An 8886-nucleotide genomic window follows, 5' to 3' on the forward strand; every position below is an offset into this window, starting at 1 on the left:
TCAGCTCCTCTCTACCATCACCCCCAGGTCCCTTTCTGCCTGGATGCTCTCCAGACAGAAAGCATTGCTTGATCATGCCACCAAAGAAAGAAACTAAGATCTTCACACTGACTTTATTTAAACACACTTTAAGTGGACAACCCAAATATTTAAATTAACTTTGGAACTAACATTCCAGCTTGCATGCTTCTCTGTCTGCTTAATGCTGACAATATACAAACAATTAATTTATTACACACACACAAAGCTCTTGAGCTAAATGATGAATGTGCAGAAGTCAGGATCAAGTGTGTGTGTGTAAGCTCCATTGGCAGGATATTTGTTTCCCTCTTCCTAAGCAGAGCAGTTGTAGCTCTTAGCCAAGGAGCCACGATGTATTTTGAAATCTATAAACACATCCCTGGCTGACCAGACTGCCTTCAAAATGTTGCCCTGTTCTGACTGAAAACATTCTGGCAGAGGCTGTGCCTGGGCTAGTGTCTATGGCACTGGGATAACTGGAGCTTTGCTATTCTAATCCTGGCTGATAAAAGCCACTGTGGAAGCAAGGTGTGGGGAACAGCTAGAGCAGAGCCATTAGGAATGCTGGCAGCTGTCTCCAGGGACACATTTTTAGTGGCAGAGGAAGAACAGGTGCTAAGATGGCTCTGGGGGTCTCCCCTCCATACCCCATGCTAGCAGCTTCTGTCACAGTGTGTGTGCATGCAGTGTCCTGCTCGTGTCCCTCCCTCCCCAGCCCAGCTGCAGGCAGCCACAGCCCTGAGCTCATCTGCCAGGGCTGGTCTGCACATCTAGACACATCCCTAGCTCAGGAACTGCTCTGCAATAGCTCCATTGAAGGTTGGGTTTGGCTTTGTGCATCTCTGTGTGTGTCCCCCATGTGTTTGGGGTCAGCATCAGTTGCTTGAGCCTGACTTAAACAAGAGCAATGCTCTGGAGCTAGCGGTGCTGCACTCTGGGGCTTCTCCAGGACTAGCTGGTGTGTTTTGGATGCCTGTGGCTTCTCATCTGAGTCAGCTGTCCTATCCAAACTAGCTCTTGGAAGATAATGACAAACTTCACTGGGATGTGTCCACTTAAGCTAAGGATAAGCAAAGTTAGCTTGAACTTCTCCTCACAGACAAGAAATGGTGGGGTTTGATCCACTGTTTAGGACAAACCTTACTCAAATACCAGTGAAGTCTTTACATCAGCAGTAGGTAACAGGCAGGCAGAAGTGTGCACAGTGATAAGGATGTTAAGGCTTTCCTGCCATGCTGAGAGCTAGGATCAATAGATCAATAGATCTTTCCAGCTGCTCTAGAAAGGAGCTCCTGGGCAGTTACACTTCTGGCACATCAAATGCATGAATACACACCCCGAGTACTGTGCTCAGTTTTGGGCTCCTCGCCACAAGAAGGACACTGAGATGCTGGAGGGTGTCCAGAGAAGGGCAACAAAGCTGGTGAAGGGCCTTGAACACAGCAAGAAATGGCTGAGGGAACTGAGATTGTTTAGTCTGGAGAAGAGGAGGCTAAGGGAAGGCCTCATTGCTCTCTACAACTCCCTGAAAGGAGGTTGGAGCAAGGTGGGAGTCAGCTCTTCTCAGGGGCAATGAGTGACAGGACAAGAGGAAACAGCCTCAAATTGTGCCAGGGGAGGTTCAGGTTGGATATTAGGAAATCTTCCTTCACAGCAAGGGTCATCAGACTTTGGAACAGGCTGCCCAGGGAGGTGGTGGAGTCACCATGCCTGGAGGTCTTTAAAAGACTCGTGGATGTGACATGGTTTAGTGGTGCTGTTCTAGTAGTAGTTGTGGGATTGCAAGCTCTAGGCAAGCAGTTGGATTTGATGATCCCAAAGATCTCTTCCACCCTTGACAGTTGTATGATTCTATGTCAACAGCATGATGGGAGGGGAGGGTGGAACTCAAGTCTCCCAAATATCTCCAAATCAAGCTGAAGTCACTGCTCTGCCTTTTACAGGTGTCTGCAAAGAGCTTTCATCCCCAAGTCTTGTCACTCCTCCTAGTTCAACCTTATTCCTGGTAGCAACAGTAGGAGCCCTAATGCTGACACGGTTCCAAGGGCCCAGTGTTTGCTCAAGGTCTCTGCTTTCCCAGGACTCGCCTGTGGACTGCAGTGCTGGAAATGCTGACAACTCCCAGCTCCTTCTCCAGCAAGTGCTCACAGCAGTGGGGAACGAGCACGAGGCAGATGAGACCAAGGCTTCCAGTGGAGGGGTCACAAAGCAGAGCAGTCCAGCAAAAACACTGCTGCATGAATTTTCTCATCTCTGCCTTGTATCCAGGATCCAAACAGCCTGAGGGGAGTGCCAGCTTCCCTCTGCTTGTGCCGACGCAAAGGACAAACCGCTCAGACAGTTGCTCTCTCTATTTGATTTCTGACCCCACAGAAGTGACCACATCTCTGGTTGGTTAACTAACAGCTTAGACATTTAAAAAGAACACGGGGCTCTGCATCCTACATCATCTCTTAGCCTGTGCAAAATCTGGCACTTTGTTAGTCCCAGGGCTGCACTGGGAATTTCTGCAGGATACGGGCGTGGAAATGCAGGTTGTTCAAGCAGTCCTTCAGCCTGGGTGTGACATTCTTCCCCATCTTCAGTTTGGAGCAGACTAGACCAGATGAGGCAGCTAGAATCATAGAATCAATCAGGTTGGAAGACACCTCCAAGATCAGCCAGTCCAACCTAGCACCCAGCCTTGGCCAATCAACCAGACCATGGCACTAAGTGCCTCAGCCAGGCTTTGCTTCAACACCTCCAGGGATGGTGCCTCCACCACCTCCCTGGGCAGCCCATTCCAATGCCAATCACTCTCTCTGCCAACAACTTCCTCCTAACATCCAGCCTAGACCTCCCCTGGCACAACTTGAGACTGTGTCCCCTTGTTCTGTTGCTGGTTGCCTGGCAGAAGAGACCAACCCCACCTGGCTACAGCCTCCCTGCAGGTAGTTGTAAACAGCAATGAAGTCCCCCCTGAGCCTCCTCTTCTGCAGGCTGCACACCCCCAGCTCCCTCAGCCTCTCATAGCATTTGTGCTCCAGGCCCCTCACCAGCTTCATCACACTTTTCTGGACACCTTCCAGCACCTCAACATCTCTCTTGAATTGAGGGGCCCAGAACTGGACACAGTACTCAAGGTGTGGCCTGACCAGTGCTGAGTACAGGGACAGAATAACCTCCCTTGTCCTATTGGCCACACTGCTCCTGATCCAGGCCAGGATGCCATTGGCTCTCTTGGCCACCTGGGCACACTGCTGGCTCATCTTCAGCTCCTCTCTACCATCACCCCCAGGTCCCTTTCTTCTTGGCTGCTCTCCGCCATTCTGTCCCCAGCCTGTAGTGCTGCTTGGGGTTGTTGTGGCCAAAGTGCAGAACCCTGCACTTGGCCTTGTTCAGTCTCATTCCATTGGCCTCTGCCCACTCATCCAGCCTGTCCAGGTCCCTCTGCAGGGCTCTCCTACCTTCCAACAGCTCCACACCTGCTCCTAGCTTGGTGTCATCTGCAAACTTACTGTTACTGGACTCAATCCCCTCGTCCAGATCATCAACAAAGATGTTAAACAGGACTGGGCCCAGCACTGATCCCTGGGGTACACCACTAGTGCCAGCTGCCAATTGGATGTGGCACCATTCACCACCACTCTCTGGGCTCGTCCTTCCAGCCACTTCCTGACCCATATCAGAGATGTGTAGTTTTCCTTACTGGGTGGCAGAACAAAGTTCCCTGCGGTCAGGTCTGGTCTATAAAGAGGTTATCAGCCTAGGGAGCAAGGCTTTAAAAATAATTTGATCTATGTTTTAATCTGGGCTCCGTATTTATAGGCCAGCAGCTCTGAGTCACAGCTGTTGGTGAGATGGTGTTCCCTCAAGGAAGTATTTTCTCCTCTGCTGAAAGAGAGCAGTAGTGAAAATCACTCAGATTGGGGCTGGGACAGGAACTGGAAGAGAAGTTGTGCCCAGGTTCTCTGTTCCTGGAAAAGATGCAAGATCTGAGCTGAAATTGGTAAGTGGAATAGATTCAGAGGTAAGTGCTCCTGACAAGCAGCTTTTCACTATCTGTGGCTTTCTGCTATGGTAAGGATTTGCAGTGCCTCGTGAAGGTTCTCCCGTGGGCTTAGAGCATCTAATAAGAGCTTTGGAACCAGCCAAGGTATCCCCTTCTTATTGAAGGAGTAAAATTACACATGAAGTTCCACAGCCCTTGAGCATGGGGATCCCCAAGGACCTTGTTTTCACAGACAACACAGCTTTGAATTTTTGCCTAATGCTTGAAGGATCAGATGTGGAGATGCTGTCAGTGTCCCTGGGATTCACCTCGGGAAGCTGAGCCTTCGTTACTAAACATTTGCAATCGGACCTAAAATTATTCCCTCACTGGGGACTCATAACACAATCTGCTGCCTCGAAAATCCTTAAACAGAACAGCTTGTGGGGCTGGGCTGGCTGGGAAGGGGAGAAACTAATATGGCACTCTGGGCTAGAGGCAGCAAGGCAGAGCTCAAGCGAAGGCCCCCCTGGGAAATTCATTAACCGCAGCTCCTACAGCTGCTGGAACTTCCTGTTCTGTCACTGTCTGGACTTTTTCCTTCAGCCTCACTCCCTGAAGAGAATTCCAGTGTCATGGTCAGGACTCTCAAGTGCTCAAGTGCTGCATCCTCGCCTCTTCTCCCTGCTGGGAGTGGCAGGTCTGACCCTGAGGATGGCCAGGAACCAAACCCCATGGGCAGTGCAAGAGCTCTCCATCTGTTGTGTCCTTCTCAGGAGGGGCTGAGGGAAGTTAGTTGCCACTTCCCCTTGAGCTGTTGTGCTGCATTGTGCACCCAAAGGCCCATGGAAGTATCTCTAGTCCCAGAAAAAGAAACACAAGACCTTAGGCATACCCTAACACCCATAGCACCTGACAGGAAAAGGCACTGTTAGAGCATATGCACATGAGCAGGAGTGTACAGAGATCATAGAATCAACCAGGCTGGAAGAGACCTCCAAGATCATCCAGTCCAGCCTATCACCCAGCCTTATCCAATCAACTAGACCATGGCATCATCCAGTCCCAAGCCTCAGGCAGAGTGGTGCCTGCAGGGAGCTCCAATAGGCAGTTGTTTTCTGCCAAGCACCTTTGACTTCTTCCCAGGTAGGAGCCCATTGCATGTGCAGCTCTTTTGGAACAGAAAGTCAGCACACGTGTGAGATCCTCACCCTTCAGCAAGGACAAAGCAACTCTTCTGTTGCTGAAACACCTCCAAGTGCTTCCTGGCCTGCTTGAGTGTCAGTTCAAACAAGTTCCTCCTGGTCTGGCCAGCACCCTGCTGTCTGAATGGCATGTCATACCTGCTGCTGCTGCTTCTTTTGCCCATGTGCAGTGGTACCCTTGAGGAATGGCTCAAGTTAAGCCATTCCATGTGGCAGCTGTGGTTGAACCACTTACTTCTCAAACTTCAAGGCTGCTAGGGCCAGGTTCATCACTTGAAGACATCCAGGCACGCTTCTGTTAAAGTCAGTGGGACTTAGTGGGGAGTGGGGACTTTTCCTGTTGAAATGGGCACTGCTTGTGTGCAAGCAGCAGTAAAAGGAACACAAAGGATTTGTCTTTTACTCTCTTAGTAGCTCTCTTCTCATCAGATGGCCTGGAAACAGTCTGGACTAGATAAATTGCTGGCTTTCCACCTGGTATCCTGTGAAGGATTCCTGCTGCCCTTCTATCAAATGGCTGACCTGCCCTGTGCCAGAGCTGAAGTCCCTGACTCACAGTAACCCAGCTGTGAGCTCAGACCACAGCTCCTCAGCCAAGCAGAGGAGCTGGAGAAGGACAGCTGAGAAGCAACAGGGAGGAAAGCATAAAGGCTTGCAGGAGACTCTCCTTCAACAGTGCTTTGTAGTGGTACTGCCTCCAGTCACTCAGCCACTGCCTGCTCTGTCTTTGAGCATTCCAGTGGATTCTTCAGCCTCCAAATTCCTGGTAAAAACTGTTATTTGGGGCTCACACATTACTAAAGACATGCAAATGGTTTGCATGTCATCTTAACTGGATCATAGGTTCATGGAATCATTAAGGTTGAAAACCACCTCTAAGATCAGCTCCAACCTTCGATCCAACACCTCCATGCCCACTAGAGCGTGTCCCAGAGTGCTCCTTGAAACCTCGAGGGATGGTGGCTCTACCACTCCCTGGGAAGCCTGTTCCAATGCATGGCCACTCTTTCAGGAGATGCTTTTTTTCCAAACATCCAACCTAAATCTCCCCTGGCACAACTTGAGGCCTTCCTTCTTGTCCTGTCATTAGTTACTTGGGACAAGAGGGCAAAGCCAGCCTCACGCCAACCTCCTTTCAGGTAGCTGTAGAGAGCAATGAGGCTTGCTCTCAGCCTCCTTTTCCTCAGGCTAAACAGACCCACTTTCTTCAGCCTCCCCCTGCTGCAAGAGCACTCCTTCTTCCCTTGATAGTTGTGCTGTGTTAGATCAAACCACACATTTTCATCCAGGTCTGTCTTTGAGTCTGTGGTTTGCCTCACTCGGGCACTTATTTCTCTACTAAATCTTCCCTGTGTGGCAGCTCTGAAGACATCTAAGCAGTGAGCAGGTTTGCAAAGAGCAGTGGTTGTGAGCCAGCACTCAAGAGAGGCAAACTGGCATTTGAAAACAAAGGCTGAGCACAGAGAACCAGGGTTTTATAGCTGCCTACCATGCACACAAAGCAGATCCAGCACACAGAAAATAGCTCCTTCCTTCTTACATCTGTATTTCGAACTGACTTTCAACCAGGTGTTTCCACTTTAATTTGATCCCAGGCATTCCTAAAGGTGATGTAAGATCCAGATCCACAAGGTAATAATGAAGTCAAGAGTTGAAAAATTATCAAGGCCTAATCTGGCAATTTAGTCCCTTGTAAATCACTGTGGTTAGTTATTGCAGGGCCATTCTTACCAACCATGCTCTCCTGAGGCTTCGCATTAACTTCACCACCTGTTTGACTGTCAAAGAGATAAATTTCCTTCAAGGGAATCTTCCACTCCTGACTTCATTTATGTCTGGGGGAAGAGGATGGATCAACTGGGAAATTTCAGTGGCAAGAGGCTGCATATGCTGAACCAGGGAATGATGCAATTCATTTAATCTGTTTGATATTACACACAAGACCCCCAAATGAAACCTATAGGATTAAGGAATTCTGCTGGCCCGTTTGCTGCTCTGAAGACATGTGGACCATTGCTGCTCTTTCTTCTTTAACAAACAGATACAAGTCAGAGCATCGCACCCAGAGCTCTCCTGACATCTGTTACTACACCTGTGCACTCAGGGTCCCAATGGCTTAGACCCTAAAAGTGTATCACTGAGTTTAAAAAAAGCCTCTTCTACTGGGAGACAAACAGAAAGAAGCCCAACAGGACAATAAACACAGCTGAGTGGGATGGCTCCTTCAGCTAACAGGTTACATGTGAGAACTGAGCTGTGTTACTGAACAGAGCAGCTTGTGCTCGAACCAAAGATAAAGCAAAGTACTTTCACAAGCTCAAGCTTGAGGCTTCTACACAAAGCATGAGCTCAAACTGTTGCTCAGGCTTTTTTTAGTTCTTTTCCTTTTCCTTTTTCTTCTTTTTCTTTTTCCTTCTCTTTTTCTTTCTTTTTCTTTTCCTTTTCCATTTTTCTTTTTCCTTTTCTTTTTCCTTTTCCCCCTTTTCTTTTTCTTTTTCTTTCTCTTTCTCTTTTTCTTTCTTTTTCTTTTTCTTTTCCTTTTTATTTTTTTCTTTCTTTTTTCTTTTTCTTTCCCTTTTTCTTTCTCTTTTTCTGTTTCTTTTCCTTTTCCTTTTTCTTTTTCTTTTTCTTCTTTTTTTTCTTTTTCCTTCTCTCTTTCTCTTTCTCTTTCTCTTTTTCTTCTTTTTCTTTTTCTTTTTCTTTTCCTTTTTCTTTTTCTTTTTCTTTCTTTTTCTTTTTCTTTTCCTTTTTATTTTTTTCTTTCTTTTTTCTTTTTCTTTCCCTTTTTCTTTCTCTTTTTCTGTTTCTTTTCCTTTTCCTTTTTCTTTTTCTTTTTCTTCTTTTTTTTCTTTTTCCTTCTCTCTTTCTCTTTCTCTTTCTCTTTTTCTTCTTTTTCTTTTTCTTTTTCTTTTCCTTTTTCTTTTTCTTTTTCTTTTTCTTTTTCTTTTTCTTTTTCTTTTTCTTTTTCTTTATCTTTATCTTTTCCTTTTCCTTTTCCTTTTCCTTTTTCTTTTTCTTTTTCTTTTTCTTTTTCTTTTTCTTTTTCTTTTTCTTTTTCTTTTTCTTTTTCTTTTTCTTTTTCTTTTTCTTTTTCTTTTTCTTTTTCTTTTTCTTTTTCTTTTTCTTTTTCTTTTTCTTTTTCTTTCTCTTTCTCTTTCTCTTTCTCTTTCTCTTTTTTTTTTCTTTTTCCTTCTCTTTCTCTTTTTCTCTTTCTCTTTCTCTTTTTATTTCTCTTTCTCTTTTACTTTCTCTTTTTCTTTTTCTTTCTCTTTTTCTTTTTTCTTTTTCTTTTTTTTTCTTTTTCTTTTTCTTTTTCTTTCTTTTTCTGTTCATTTTTATTTCTCTTTCCCTTTCTCTTTCTCTTTTTTTTCTTTTCCTTTTTATTTTCTTTCATCTCTTTTCCTTTCCTTTCCTTTCCTTTCCTTTCCTTTCCTTTCCTTTCCTTTCCTTTCCTTTCCTTTCCTTTCCTTTCCTTTCCTTTCCTTTCCTTTCCTTTCCTTTCCTTTCCTTTCCTTTCCTTTCCTTTCCTTTCCTTTCCTTTCCTTTCCTTTCCTTTCCTTTCCTTTCCTTTCCTTTCCTTTCCTTTCCTTTCCTTTCCTTTCCTTTCCTTTCCTTTCCTTTCCTTTCCTTTCCTTTCCTTTCCTTTCCTTTCCTTTCCTTTCCTTTCCTTTCCTTTCCTTTCCTTTCCTT

This window comes from Pogoniulus pusillus, chromosome 14, assembly GCF_015220805.1.
Source record: "Pogoniulus pusillus isolate bPogPus1 chromosome 14, bPogPus1.pri, whole genome shotgun sequence".
In the NCBI taxonomy this organism is placed as follows: Eukaryota; Metazoa; Chordata; class Aves; order Piciformes; family Lybiidae; genus Pogoniulus; species Pogoniulus pusillus.